Source organism: Pseudorca crassidens, chromosome 21 (assembly GCF_039906515.1).
Source record: "Pseudorca crassidens isolate mPseCra1 chromosome 21, mPseCra1.hap1, whole genome shotgun sequence".
NCBI lineage: Eukaryota > Metazoa > Chordata > Mammalia > Artiodactyla > Delphinidae > Pseudorca > Pseudorca crassidens.
Window position 1 is genome coordinate 30,216,135 of NC_090316.1, and position 16,331 is coordinate 30,232,465.

General features: G+C 40.4%; 1 pseudogene; it reads right to left on the reverse strand.

Moving 5' to 3' along the window:
- Window positions 1–494: 494 nt before the first annotated feature.
- On the reverse strand, window positions 495–616 carry LOC137216261 (U2 spliceosomal RNA; annotated as a pseudogene).
- Between the last annotated feature and the right edge of the window lie 15,715 nt (window positions 617–16,331).

Sequence of the window (16,331 nt, forward strand, 5' to 3'; positions counted from 1 at the left end):
GTTAGAGAGATGCTCAGGGTTTAAGGGGAGTAGAGAAAAAGAGAGAACCCAATTCAGACTGAGGAATGGAGAAAAAAGGAGAAAATTTCTAGAAATGATCCAAGGCTAAATCCTTAAAAAGAGAATACACAGGTGATGGGCAGACCAAAAACAGGTGGGTTAGCATTCCAGTAAGAGTGGCCCCTGTTGTAGGGTCCTTCTCAATCTTGGGAGAAAACTACAAATCACTGGTTAATGGTGAGGGGAAGAGATGCCAGGTCACCCAGCTCCTGCTACGTCATGCTAAGGAACGTGGCTTTTAGATACTTTTAAAAAAAAATCATTTTGTTTTATCTTTATTTAATTTTGACCATGAGATAGTTGCATACTTAAGGTAGACTTTCTAATGGTTATACACAGCACAAGCCTGGAGGCACAGAGTCTGACCATTTCCGTCAGTATATTCCAGTAGAATAAAATAACGAGGATGAGAAGCTGAACATGGGCACTAAAAGTAGAGATAAAGAACAAAGGACGCAGTTGAGATATATTTAGAATGTGATACCGCAGAATCCTGTAATTAAACTGATAAGAACAGATACTACACTTAAGCTTAGCCAAAAGGCCAAGAAGTTTCTGTCCTCTACCTCAGCCGCAGACCAGAAAATCATTTTCTGGACACGGCAGATCTTAGGATCCCTGGACTTTAATACTTCAGGCCTAACTGAGGCTAGTACCTTCATTTTGAAAGTAGCAAAATTAAGTAAGTGTTTATACATGGAATCTTGAGACGGCCAACTTCTTCCTCTAATTGAATTCTAGAATGTAAGCCTCAAATTGTTAGTTTAAGATGAGGGGTGCCTTTTATTTACATTGAAGTGATGGCAAATTGTGAAGGGGCAGGAAGCAGAGTGGAAGTCTGGACATTTATATTCTTTAATTCAAGATGTAAGACAGGTTTCATTTGGCATAACTCAATATATTGAACTGTACTCATCTGCACTAAATGATTTTACAGGCACTCAGATGAAATGACGTTTTTGCAACTGTTGGAATTTGGAAGCGGTTTCCAAAGCCTCAAAGAAGCTCTTGGGTTTGGAATGAGTTCTGAGTGATCTCAGTACTTGTAAATAACCTTGGTGGGTGTCCCTGGAATGCCTCGTGCGATCAAGCATGAAGAGATCTTGAGTGTTGCCTAGAATTCTTTTATCTTTACAGCAACTCCACAACAAAGCTGTGCTTATAAAGCTTCTCAACAGAGACAGCAGGGACAGTACCCACCTCCCCTGTGTTTTTCAGATGCAGGTGGAGTCATGAGGATCATTCGTCTCTGATCTCATTGACAGTCAAGAAGGAACATGTGGTGGTGACCTTGTACACAATTGTCTTTCTGGGGAGAAAACAGCTTAACATTTGAGAAAGATACAAAATGAATGGATCCTTTAGTTTTTAATGATCAATTCTAATATATAACTTACTAATTATGGGAACCTCCTAATTCATGAAGATATCCAATTTGGGTGATTTGAGTTCAAAAGAGTAGAGCATCAACCAGATGGTCCAGTCCAACTCCATGTCTGTAGTGTAACTATTTTTTCAGAAGATTATCTTAGGACAAAAGAGAAAGGAATAAATGCTGTACGTCATTAGACAGCATCACTATGGAAACCTGTACTGATGAACCTTATTCTTCACCTGTGATTAGTAAGAGGGAAGTCCCACATCTACTCCTCCACTTGTTTCCTTCCTATTTCTATCACAGCAAATGACCTCAAATCTGGCTGGGTATGTGTAGATAAGTAGGTAGTAAAGATTACTGGCTTAGTATTTGAAGCCAACGGTGGAACACATTTGATTGAATGCCAAGATGTGTGTGTGTGTGTGTGTGTGTGTGTGTGTGTGTGTGTGTCTGTGGTATGAGACGCGTGTCTGTTTTTTGAGTTAGCTGCAGAAATGATCCATGTCTCTACTTCCAAGCCACATTCTGGCAGACGGTGTACTCCAGAGATGCTCACCACCACAACCCCTGACCTACAAGGTCTTCTACAGTGTCTTACTGCCATTCCTGTGCCTTCTAGACCTGGGCAACTCCTGTGACCCACAGACTATGAACGAAGTGGCCGTGTGCCAAACGCAGGGCAGACAGGAGGGCAGGGGGCAGGGCACAGCCTTTGAGGGTGTGGCATAAACTAGTCAGATCCAGCCAGGCCCAAGATGGCAGAAGGTTTGACTTCCAGTAGACCTTGAGTCTCGGTATACACTCATTATAATACACTAGCATCTAAATGACACACCCACAGGCATCATGACATAAAAGCGGGCAGTGGTGCAATTCCTGGAAACCCCTGCCCCTTCTCCAAGATAGTTAGAATAATCCTCCCACTTGCTAGCCTATGAAGTTAACCAGCCCATGGGACTTCCCTGGTGGCGCAGTGGTCCAGACTCTATGCTCCCAATGCAGGGGGCCCGGGTTCAATCTCTGGCCAGGGAACTAGATCCCACATGCATGCCACAGCTAAGAGTTCACATGTCATAACTAAGGAGCTGGCGAGCTGCAACTAAGGAGCCCACAGTCCACAACTAAGGAGCCCGCCTGCCGCAACTAAGACCCGGCACAACCAAATAAATAAATAAATATTAAAAAAAAATTACCCAGCCCATTAAAAATTAACCACCCTGAACCCTGGGGCCTCTCACCTCTGAGATGGCCCACACTGTGTCTATGGAGTGTGTATCTCCCTGAATAAACCTGTTTTCACTCTACTTTGGCTCGCCCTTGAATTCGTCCCTGTGTGAAGCCAAAGACCCTCACTTGGATGTCCGTCCCAAGGACTCTCCCAAGACCTGGGAAGTAACCATTCTTTCACATCCCAATTTTCCTGCAACAGAGGGTAGTCCTCTACAGCAGTGGCCCCCAACCATTTTGGCACCAGGGACCGGGTTAGTGGAAGAGAATTTTTCCAGGGACTGGGGAGGGGGATGGTTTTAGGACGATTCAAGCACATTACATTTATTGTGCACTTTATTTCTATTATTATTACATTGTAATATATATGAAATAATTATACATCTCACCATAATACTGACAGGAGGCGGAGTTCAGGCGGTAATGCAAGCAATGGGGAGGGTTTGTAAATACAGATGACGCTTCACTTGCTCGCCATTCACCTCCTTCTCTGCAGCCTGGTTCCTAACAGACCACGGACCAATAACGGTCTGTAGCATGGGGGCTGGGGACCCCTGCTCTACAGAACTGGAAGTTTCTTCCTATTCCTGTCTCACACTTACCCTTCACTTGTTTTCTCCTAATTTCAGCCATCATGCTATAAGAGGTCCATGTCTTCAGAGAGAAGACAGTGTAGACGCTTGGGTTGGAAGCCCCAGTGAACTCTCTGCACTGACTGACATCTCTGCACTGACTGAGTGAGCCATTGGGACACCCAGTCTTGTCCAGCCTTCAGATGAAGTAGTCCCAACTCCTTGACTACAACTACAGGGACCTGAAGCAAGAACCACCTAGCTCAGGACAGTGTACCCACGGTACCACGGGAGATGGTAAACTGTCTTACATTATGTTTGGCATTATTTTCTATGACACAACAGAGTAACCGCTGAGGGGACAGCTGACATTTTTGGAACATCTCCCTAAATGTGAATAAGGTGCCCATATTCTAAGTAGTGCCTTTCCAAGATAGAGTCCAAAAACATACCTTTCTTAGTTTGCTTGTGGTTAGAATACAGACTTGAGATGTAGATTCAGAGATGCCTCCAGGCCTCAGTGTACAGGTGGGCAATTGTAGGAAAAAGTCTCCATGGGAAGAATTGACTCTGCTGGAAGGGATGGCAGCTGTGGACATGCTGAAGATTTCAAAGGTGGACTAATAAAGCAGTAAGGTTACAGGATTGACAATGGTTTGCACGTTAGGAGGTAGCAGGAGGCCTACGGTTTAATGGTATGGTTTTGAGCATCATCCCTGCAATTTTATCCTTAAGTATATTTCTTTGGCCATCCCAACAATTCTATGATTCATGTAAGAACCTCTTAAAAATGCATTTTCTACTTAAACAACTTTGAATGCATTCCTTTTTTTTTTTGAAGTTAGAAAAAATGGTGCACGCATGACTCAACCTGGCAACTTGAATAAAGCCTGTGTATGCCAAGACTTCTAATGGTCACCAAGAGCACAGTTAACAGAAATTCTAGTGAAAGACGTTACATCATTCTGGGCTGCAGATTAAGAGAAATGCAGCTTGAAAAGGCACTTACATCACATCTGGACTTATCTCTCCAGATGGTGTCAAAGCTCGTTACCCCAAGAGGGGAAGCAAGCACAGTGTACCATGACTCTTCCAGTGGTTCTATTTTTTTTTTTTTTTTTTGTGGTACGCAGGCCTCTCACTGTTGTGGCCTCTCCTGTTGCGGAGCACAGGCTCCGGACGCACAGGCTCAGCGGCCATGGCTCACGGGCCCAGCCGCTCCGCGGCACGTGAGATCTTCCTAGACCGGGGCAGGAACCCGTGTCCCCTGCATTGGCAGGCGGACTCTTAACCACTGTGCCACCAGGGAAGCCCAGTGGTTCTAAATGTGATTCCAGCACCAGCATCACCTGGAAATTTGTGAAACATACAAAATCTCAAGTCCCAATCCAGACTTCCTGACGCTCTCAAATTGGAGCCCAGCAGTCTGTTTATCAAACCCACCAGGTGATTCTGATGCATGCTTAACTTTAACAACCCATTTTATGGACACCTTTCACAGATCCTCTTTAAAAAGAAATGAATTAGTGTGACATGGCTTAGTCTAAGAGAAACCATATTGAATGAAGCATAGTGGTGTTACTTCATCTGGGTTTTCACAAACTCAATAATCACGTTTCCTCGGAGGTCACTGACAATAATTTAAGCAATCTGATTTGCGTATTTCGAACTCCCTATCATGTAAATTAACTGGGTTAAGCTCTACACTCTTGTGTAGAAGCAAAAGAGCGTTCTCCAGCACCGTGTTTCATTTTCACTTTCCGGATCAGAATCAATCACTAAGGTTTTTTGTCTTTTTGTTTGGTCTAATATCCATGTCGTCTGAATCAGAACTATATTGTGAAGAACCGTCATCTTCTGAGACACTCGTATATATGTCGCTTGTACGATCAGAGAAAGTATCTGCATAAAATTCACCAAAAAATTCTTCTTCACTAAAAATTTCACAATGCGTCATTTTTGAAAATTTTACGTTTATAATATACACAAGGTTGCAACAAAAACCTAACAGAGCAAAATGTTAATTATAACGACAATCATAAGTTGTATAATGAACACTTCATCAATTTCAAGCTCTAACAACTTGGCATGGTGATGTTAATTGTATCACTCTCTAAAAACGTACTGATACATCTCTGGTCAGTAACAAAAGATGTAGTAATATGTCTCCAATCAATAATGTGTTAAGCTACCTTGATCTTCCAAGTCTCGATTACCTTATATGTAAATGGTGTGCTTGTGAAATTCACATTAGACTGTGTATCCAAAAACATCTGTAAACTAAAGAGTTCTACATCAAACACAGAGATTTAGTCAATAGGACTCAGACATAGATTGACTCGATAAGAATCTAAAACACAAATTCTTTAATCAATAAGATTAAAGAAATCAATACTGACCAAGATTGACCGGCCTTTTATTTTGTAAAAGTGTTCAGCATAATATGTTTAGACATATTTTAAGTACTCTGCCTAGGAGGACTGCAATTAAGAGAATCTGAATTCAGAGGCACCTCCGGATATGAAGATTTCATGTACTATGGCTGGTTGGTGGGTGAGGCTATTTTAATCAAGCGTGTCTGTTACCCACCCCCTCTCCCAAGTGAGCTACTGGAGAAAGGAAATAACTAGGATCACTCATGCTATTAGTAAGCTGATAGGAGATGAACATGTCCTTCAGGTCAGGCAGACATGGCTTTACATCCTGACACTATTCCCTATTCTTTGTGTATAATCTGGGGAGTACACAGCAACTTGTCTGTACCCAGGTTTTCTTCTTTTTATAGCAAGAAAAATACTATCTAGTAGTCATCACAGTCTGACAAACAATGCGCCAAACACACACCTACCTTGCTTTTTAAATAAACTGCCCATCTCTATTTTAGGAGACACTGGGGGGATGGTTCAGCGTTTGCTCTAAATGCGGTCATCTGAATTTATGTCTGTCTGATATGCCAAGAATGCATGCTGTCCATGGCATCATCAGCCAACTGATCCCTGACAGGTTCAGCTCTCTGGATCGCTTACTTGCTGTCTCTAGTATCCCCTCCTGTCTCATCAGCAAGAGGATTGCCTGCTTATTCATCAGAGTTCTTTCCATTGCAAGAAACCCTATTCTCCCTGGTTTATCGAAAACAATGAAATAAAATCAAATCTGTAGACCTAATTTGAGGCATCCCTTCCTCTCCATCTTTGGCTTCTTCCCTTGGTGTGGATTTACTCCTGGCAGGCTCTCTCTACACCGCCCTCAGCATCCCCATGCCTGCCTCTTATCAGCCAGCAACTTGCCTGGAAAGGAAGATCTTCTTTCTTATTAGCTCAGAATTATAGGTCTCTCTCACTGGTTCAGAATTACCTTGTAAACTTAGTATGGTCAATCCTTGTGTCCGAAGTCTGGGTCAGATGTTCCCTTCTAGGACTGAAGGGAAAGGGGTCAAACACAAGCCAACTACGTAGACTGAGAGTGGGAAAAGGTGGGTTTCAAAAGAAAGCCGACTTAACAGAAAAGCAGGGAATGACTGACCGGGAAGGAGAAACGGCAGCTGTCCAGTGTACTGTGGATTACAACTCCTGCCTGGACTGACAGATAAATAATGACCAGCTCCATTATGAGCGACAGCATTCTGGTTCTGCAGACGCTATAACTCGGAATAAAATAAGCAATGCTTTGGTGAGACGATAGAAGAATCTGTCTTCCATCACTTCACCTACTCAGGGCGGACAGCAGCCTCTGAATTCTTGATTTGTGGCTGTGTTCTGAAAGGTGTCTACCGCAGTCACCAATGATGGTGTATAAACAAGTAAGAAAAAGGTGGGATGTTGAAACCAACTTAAGATGTGATTAATATTCATGCCGTTTGGGTTAACCTTTAAAATATGTTCTGTTTTTAATTTTATAGATAATTGAAATTAAAAAAAATATTTTTAACCCACACAAAGAATAAGTGAACACAATCTCTGGAGGAGAAAGAATTGATCAAATCCGAAGATTTGGAGCTCATTTCTTTGGGAACTTGGCCATGAACACTTCAAAATTATAATGAGATTAAACGGCATAATTTAAATAGAAGGTTTTCTTCAGGCCTGAAAAGTAGAAGGAAAGTGGAAGGAACTCTGTTGTGTCCTGAACTGTTTTTGACAATAAAGGAATACAGGTAAATGGAGTCTTTATGACTTCACCTCCAGTGCTTATAAGATGGCTAACAATCAAACGCTATTTTTTCTGTATTTGTTTTAACTGCTAGTTTAACAATAAAATATCCCTACCTATTCATGTCAAAAATAAGTTAAACATAAGCCAATGACCTTATCAGAAGCAGCAGAATTTCATTAGAACAGCTCCAGTCAAGACGCTTCTTTAATCTCTCTCTGCATCATCACCGTACCCTCACCTTCTCGCAAATCTAAGTGCCATTTAGATCCACATCCTGCTTGATGGTGGCAGAGTGGGGAGCAGACACTAGGAGAGTAATTCCTCTGGATAACGAGGTGGCTGTGCTTTTAGCAGCAAAGGATGATGAATGTTATATAGAAAGATCCTCTTCCCTCCTTTATCCCCCCAGTAAGAGTAATGATTAACCTTGCTTCTTATGTAAATGTTCCCTAGCACACACATCTCAATTTACTTATTAACAGATTACCCCCTTCACCTGGCTTGTCCAAACTCCCAAAAACATCTGTAAAAAATATGATAGTCAATAACTGCACATGCTTGACCTCTTCAGAGAACTACTTGGACAGGAAACCAGGATCATATTAGACCTAGGATCACCAGAGAATAGTATCAACCCACCACTTTGCAGGAACTCAGATTTACAAAGAATAAGTTAAAGGTTAAAGATAGAGTTGAGATGTTACTGTGTTCCACCCTCTTAGACCAGGATAGAAAGACTTCTCTTGGCATCCCTTTGGCTTGGGAAGTCCGCCATTCAAGGAAGCAAACAGCAAAGTGATAGGGTTTTTGGGAAAAAGGAAAAGGTGAAATAATGTTCATCTCTAATCCTCTCTAGGCTTTGAAGGAGAAGGAGAAGGCAGAGATGTTTGGTCCAGGTATGCAGCAAGGTAGGGGTAAGCGAGGGGATATGAGGTAGAAATTCAAGCTAGATCACAAGAAATTTGACCAGCCTAACATCTTATATGTCTATACAGACAGCAATATGGTTCTGTATAGGAAAGGAAATCTCAGACCCTGGATTCAGAATGAGTTACTGCAAATCACTCAACACTTTACACTTCCGCAGAATTTTCACAAAAGTGTTTTAAGTTGCAATTAAGAAAAAAAAAAAGTACGTATGTCTCCCACTTTCATGGACATGTCTTACTATGATCTACATGACACATGAAGATACTTGGTAGGAGAAGGAAATGGGAAATATTTCTGAAATGGAAAGAAACCTTGCAATATTCCAGGATACTCATTTTTCATGTGATGAACAAGCATGTGTTAGTAAATCTAACTTCACATTGAAATATTAACTTGTTATTTATAGGTAATATGTAGAAAATGAGTTATTATCAAAGGTTAATTAAGTCAATCTTCCTCTATAAAATGCAATTTTTAAGTCATCTTATATACATGATCTTATTTCAAAACACAATTTGTATAAAACATTTGTGACTGGGCAGAATATATGTAATTATGTTCATTTTAAAAACGTAGGAACATATCATAATTAGATAAGTTTTTCATGGAAATACAGATCGTAAGTAGCAACGCTTTACATCCAAGACTTTCTGACTTCTCATCTAATGTGTAATCTTGGTAGAGATTTAAATACGTTTCTAAAAAGTATGTTTATAATATACTAAAAATCCTAAGATAGAGAAAGCACACATTAAGTATGACATAAGATCAGTGAAGGTAAATGGACACAAAGAACATCATTTGCCCACACTCCCAAGTCAGAGCCTGAGACAAGGAACTGGATGCATGTAATTGTTTTTTGAGGTGATTGCAAGATGTAAAAGCAAGGGAGTGAGGGGCAGGAGAAACTGAAAAAGGCAATATCAATATGCATTAATGATCCAGGAGGATATTATTGTAGAAATTAAAAGATCACACACACACACACACACACACACACAGACTTAGAGAAACCAAAGCAAGCTTGACCAAAGAAAGAACATACTTAGAAAGCTTACACTATCTGCTTTCAAGATTTACTCTAGAACTATAGTAGCTACGACAGAGTGGAGCTGACAGAGAGTTCAGAGATAGACCCACACATGTAATTTTTGATAAAGGTGCCAAGATAGTCCAATAGAGAAAGAAAAGTCTTTTTAACGAATAATGCTGTAATACCTGAATATCCATTAAAAAAGAAAAGAAGCTTATCCCCCAAGTCATACCTTACACACAAATTAAGTCAAGGTAGATCAAAGAACTAATGTAAAATATAAAATCATAAGCATTAGAGAAAAATATAGAAGAAAGACCTCATGACTTGGGTGTAGGCCAAGTTTTCTTAGACAAATCACAGCAATCAATATAAGTTAGACTTTACACATATAAAAAAGGCAAAACTTCCATCCATCAGAAGGCACTCTTAAGAAAATAAATAAGTCACAGACTTAGAGAAAATAATTACATGATTATAAAACATGCAGTTGACAAAGGAATGGTACCTCAGATTTACAAAAGAACTTTTATGACACTATTTAAGAAACTCACACAAATAGAATAAAAATGTAAAATATTTGAACTGACACTTTGCCAAAAGAAAATATTCAAATGCCCAATAAACATGTGAAAAATTGCGGCCCATCAGCAGAAATCAGAGAAATACACATTAAAACTGCTATGAAATGTACATCATTAGAATACCTAAAAAAGAAAAAAGAGAACTTATTATAACACAAAGTGTTAGCGAGAATGCAGGGCAAATGGAACATGCAAACTTCATTGGTGGGAGTTTATAATGATACATACACCACTTAGAAGGAAGGCCTGGCAGCCTCTTACAAATCACACACCTGACACACGGCCCACAAATCACACACCTGACACACGGCCCACAAAGTCACACACCTGCCACACGGCCCACAAAGTCACACACCTGACACACGGCCCACAAAGTCACACACCTGACACACGGCCCACAAAGTCACACACCTGACACACGGCCCACAAAGTCACACACCTGACACACGGCCCACAAAGTCACGTCCTCGGTATTTACAAAAGAGAAAGGAAATATAGAAACACAGACACACAGACACACACACACAATGTGTTCCAAAATGTTTACAGTGACTTTACCCATAAGGGCAAACACTGGAAACAAACCAGATCTTCCTCAATAAGGGAATAAGCACCCTGATTATATCCATCCAACGTAATACTAATTGGCAGAGAAAACCGTAAACTGCTGACACCCATGACATCATAACATGGATGGAGAGCAAGGGATTGTAGTTCCTTTCGTTTTTTTCATGGTAATTTTTGACAGAGTGTATTCCAAATTTACAAGTCTATCAATCTTATCCTTAGAAGTCCTTTCTCACCCCTCTTGATAAATATTCCCTTAATTGCTTCTAGTTCTATGACTTCATTTTGTACATTTGCAAACATATTTGCAATTAAGCATGGTGGATAGTCTGAGGAAAGATTCCAATTTCCTGTTTCTCTAAATAATTAATTATGATTCTTCTTAGCATCATTATAGAGTAACTCTTTCCCTACTTATTTGTCATTACGCTTTTAGCATTTACAAAATTCTCATCTACCCTAAGTCTATTGTTGGCCTGTCTTTTCTGTTCTAGTCATATCATTTTTGTGTGACAATAACAGGTTTTAGCTATGATGAGTTTACAGTTCACTTAGCTTCAAATAGCACAATTTTTTTTTTGAGCTCTTTCAAAGGATTTATTTGCTACAGAATTGCCTGAGCCCCAACAAGATGAACTCAGGATTTCTGTGTTTAAAAGGATTTTGCTCACTGCTTTATTTTTACCAGAAATTCAACATTCAAAAACCAATTCTTTTTGCCAGCATTTGGCATGCCGAAAAGAGGTTAAAAAAGATGGAACCTATAGAATCAGATGTCTAAAAATAGGAAAAAAGAATTCCAAACATCAAAAAATTCCTAATTTGACTTGAGGACATGGGGAGGGGGAAGAGAAAGCTGGGATGAGGTGAGAGAGTGGCATGGACATACATACACTACCAAATGTAAAACAGATAGCTAGTGGGAAGCAGCCGCATAGCACAGGGAGATCAGCTCGGTGCTTTGTGACCACCTAGAGGTGGGACAGGGAGGGTGGGAGGGAGATGAAAGAGGGAGGAGATATGGAGATATATGTATAGCTGATTCACTTTGTTATAAAGCAGAAACTAACACACCATTGTAAAGCAATAAAGATGTTAAAAAAAAAATTCCTACTTTGGACAGGTCCTTAGTTGAAATCACATTCATCTGGAAAAAGAACAGTTTTAGGTCAGAAATGCCGTATTTTATAACTCCAGATCCCAACCTCGGACCTGCCTGGTGAGGATTCTAGGAAATGCATGAATTGACAAGGAGAGATGCCATTCCATTGGCCAACTCTGGCACGTGTCCTGGCTTGTGAAGTTTTATAAATCTCTCTTAAACCCAAGCCTCCTGGTTCTGCGATGCCAAATGCCTAAATCTGATTCTCAATACTCTTTTAAACAAAAAAAACTTCCTTGTAAGATCACACATTTAAGTATTTACTGCTTGCGGATAGATACAGAGAAACCAAGCACGGATGTGAGTTAACGATTCCGTGATGGAGCTGGGACGCTCTGCATGGCTACATCCGCTGTAAGAAAAGTTCCTCACTGGACCTGCGCTGGCTGTGCCCCAGAGGTGACCGTCCAGGCAAGGGCAACCTGAAGAGGGTGTGAACCCCAGCACCACTCGATGCGTTTCAATCGCCCCCCCATCTGCCTCCAACGCTTCCACCAAACCAGCTAGTTTTCCCGTCCGAGCAACTTGCAAATCATGTTTCACCTGTTTGAGCGTAGATGCCACTTGGTAGCTGAAAACGGGTTCGCAAAGGAGTCTCTCAGAGCCATCCTCGCGGTCTGGCATGTTCCTCTACAGCCCCGCCCCCTTTGACCGCGACCAGGGCGGGCGACCGCGCGCCCCAAACAGCACAATCTCACAGTTCCTCAAACTCGATACTAGACTTTTTATCCTTTTAGATGAATCGATCAGCCAGTCTTTCCTTTCACACATTTTTTTTAAGTATCTGTATTTTCTTGTTGCAACCATTTAAAAGATGCCTGTCTTGTTAAAACTACTGATAGAGAAAAGAGGACTTAAACTACAGTGGTTTGATTCTAGGGAGATTTTTAACTTCCTGAAACTTAGTATATTACAGATTTGGTCTTAGAGCTATCTAATTCTGCAGAAGTGTCACAGACTATAATTTAAAATTTTACATAGGAGGGAAAGTTTTATAGGTGGGGTTGAGAATGCATAGATTCTAATCTTCTAATGGCTTTGCAGTAAAAAAAAAGCAAATTGGATTTTATAGCTAAAAGTGATCTCAGAACCACCCAATTCAAAATCTTCATGTCACTGATAGGAAACAGAGGTTCAGATGCAAAGTAATTTGTATTAATACAATGATAAGCCCCTTCCACGTGGCGGAATCAGCGGGAGAGCATAGATCTTCTTATTCCTTTACTGTCTCCTTTCTACCCATCAGGCTACCTCGGAGAAAGAGCTATATCTCAATATGGCTTTCTACAGGGATCTTATATGCAGGGCTGGGAAAGTTTGAAATCTTGTTAGAAGAAAGGCAACAGGAGGAAATCTAAGCCACCAAGGAGAGCAATTAAAATGCAAACAGGTTTGCTCTGTCCCAAGGCAGGCACTTTAAAGGTGCTCATTAACTACATCATCTGGTAACCATGCAGACAGAGCAGCAGTTCTGCACAGGGCCAGCCCCAAGTTCACTGCCAACAGCAGCTACTCTGATGATGAAAGCAGCTGAGCCCTTGGTAACCCCTCGGCAGTCTGTCTCATTGTCTAGTACCTGGAGATGGAAGAAAGACATTCCATCATCTTAAAATGAATTTTTGAATATTTTTGGAGAAACAATTGTTCAGGAGCTGAACTGCTCAATCTCTAAGGCTGTGCCACAGAGGGGAACTTTTCCATCAAAGAAAAGTGCACACAAAGGGGATGGGAAATGGCAAACTGGGAGAAAATTATAGCATTTGCTGAGATGAGTCTTCAAGAAAGTCATTGCCACAGAGAGAGCTTGGCCACACGGGAAGAGCTGTCATTTCAAAATGCAAGATATAACCTACAGTTTAAAAACTTTCGAATGTGTATTGGAACTTTGCAATGCTACCTGCAGAATTCCTGTTACTTTTGGGGAAGAAAAGTTTTTCTTCCTGTTATTGTAAATGAAAATCTTTAGCTTGGCTATTAAAATCACAGATATTTTCAATTAAATATACATATCATTTTATTATACATTATTTATAATTATATTTGCACACATATAGATATATAAACTTCTTCCCTTGTTTTTCTTAAAAATGTTTTAACTTTTAAAATCTAACTTAATCCACACTCTTTCAAGAAAGTTGTAGTCCTAATTTTACAGATGAGAAACTTGAGGTGGATCTGATCCTGTTTGTCTTAGAAAACTCACCCCAGTGTTTATCTTTGATCTGTTCAACGTAAAAGAGAAAATTTGAGTTCTAAAAACTAACTGTCAAAGTCTTCAGTTCTACAGGAGTAGATATGTGGATGCATCCATGTAATTTTAAGTAATAATGTACCTGAATAAATTTGATGAGCCCTTTTGATAACACAGAGTATTTGAGCCGGGAGAAATTTTATGGGGGAAATGACTTCGAATCCTATATTCTACTGTACACTTTGGACTTCAGGCTGATTCTAACTAACTGTCTTTAATGGGTAAAAAAAAAAAATGAACAGAACCTTCAAGACGGCAGAGGAGTAAGATGTGGAGATCACCTTCCTCCCCACAAATACATCAAAAATACATCTACATGTGGAAGAACTCCTACAGAACACCTACTGAACACTGGCAGAAGACCTCAGACTTCCCAAAAGGCAAGAAACCCACATACCTGGCTGGATGGCTGACAGGGTCTTGGTGCTCCAGCCGGGTGTCAGGCCTGTGCCTCTGAGGTGGGAGAGCTGAGTTCAGGACATTGGTCCACCAGAGACCTCCCAGCTCCACGTAATATCATACAGTGAAAGCTCTCCCAGAGATCTCCATCTCAAAGCTAAGACCTAGCTCCACTCAACAACCAGCAAGCTACAGTGCTGGACACCCCATGCCAAACAACTAGAAAGACAGGAACACAACCCCAAACATTAGCAGAGAGGCTGCCTAAAATCATAACAAGGTCACAGGCACCCCAAAACACACCACCGGACATGGTCCTGCTCACCAGAAAGACAAGATCCAGCCTTACCCACCAGAACACAGGCACCACTCCCCTCCACCAGGAAGCCTACACAACCCACTAAAGCAACCTTACCCACTGGGGACAGACACCAGAAACAATGGGAACTACAAACCTGCAGCCTGTGAAAAGGAGACCCCAAACACAGTAAGTTAAGCAAAATGAGAAGACAGAGAAACACACAGCAGATGAAGGAGCAAGATAAAAACCCACCAGACCAAACAAATGAAGAGGAAACAGGTAGCCTACCTGAAAAAGAATTCAGAGTAACGATAGTAAAGATGATCCAAAATCTTGGAAATAGAATGGAGAAAATACAAGAAATGTTTAACAAGGACCTAGAAGAACTAAAGAGCAAACAAACAATGATGAACAACACAATAAATGAAATTAAAAATTCTTTAGAAGGAATCAATAGCAGAATAACTGAGGCAGAAGAACACATAAGTGACCTGGAAGATAAAATAGTGGAAATAACTACTGCAGAGCAGAATAAAGAAAAAAGAATGAAAAGAATTGAGGACAGTCTTAGAGACCTCTGGGACAACATTAAATGCACGAACATTCCCAGAAGAACAAGAGAAAAAGAAAGGGTCTGAGAAAATATTTAAAGAGATTATAGTTGAAAACTTCCTTAACGTTGGAAAGGAAATAGCCAACCAAGTCCAGGAAGCACAGAGTCCCACACAGGATAAATCCAAGGAGAAACACGCCAAGACACATTAATCAAACTGTCAAAAATTAAATACAACGTAAAAATATTAAAAGCAGCATGGGAAATAATACCAATAACATACAAGGGAATCCCCATAAGGTTAACAGTTGATCTTTCAGCAGAAATTCTGCAAGCCAGAAGGGAGTGGCAGGACATATTTTAAGTGATGAAAGGGAAAACACTACAACCAAGATTACTGTAGCCAGCAAGGATCTCATTCAGATTCAACAGAGAAATTAAAAGCTTTACAGACAAGCAAAAGCTAAGAGAATTCAGCACCACCAAACCAGCTTTACAGCAAATGCTAAAGGAACTTCTCTAGGCAGGAAACACAAGAGAAGGAAAAGACCTACAATAACAAACCCAAAACAATTAAGGAAATGGTAATCGGAACATGCATATCGATAATTACCTTAAACATAAATGGATTAAATGCTCCCACCAAGAGACACAGACTGGCTGAATGGATACAAAAAAAAGACCCATATATATGCTGTCTACAAGAGACCCACTTCAGACCTAGGGACACACACAGACTAAGAGTGAGGGGATGGAAAAAGATATCCCATGCAAATGGAAACCAAAAGAAAGCTGGAGTAGCAATTCTCATATCAGACAAAATAGACTTTAAAATAAAGACTATTAGAAGAGACAAAGAAGGACACTACATAATGATCAAGGGATCAATCCAAGAAGATATAACAATTGTAAATATTTATGCACCCAACATAGGAGCACCTCAATACATAAGGCAAATGCTAACAGCCACAAAAGGGGAAATCGACAGTAACACAATAATAGTAGGGGACTTTAACACCCCACTTTCACCAATGGAGGGATCATCCACAATGCAAATAAATAAGGAAACATAAGCTTTAAATAGCACATTAAACAAGATGGACTGAATTGATATTTATAGGACATTCCATCCAAAAACAATGGAATACACTTTCTTCTAAAA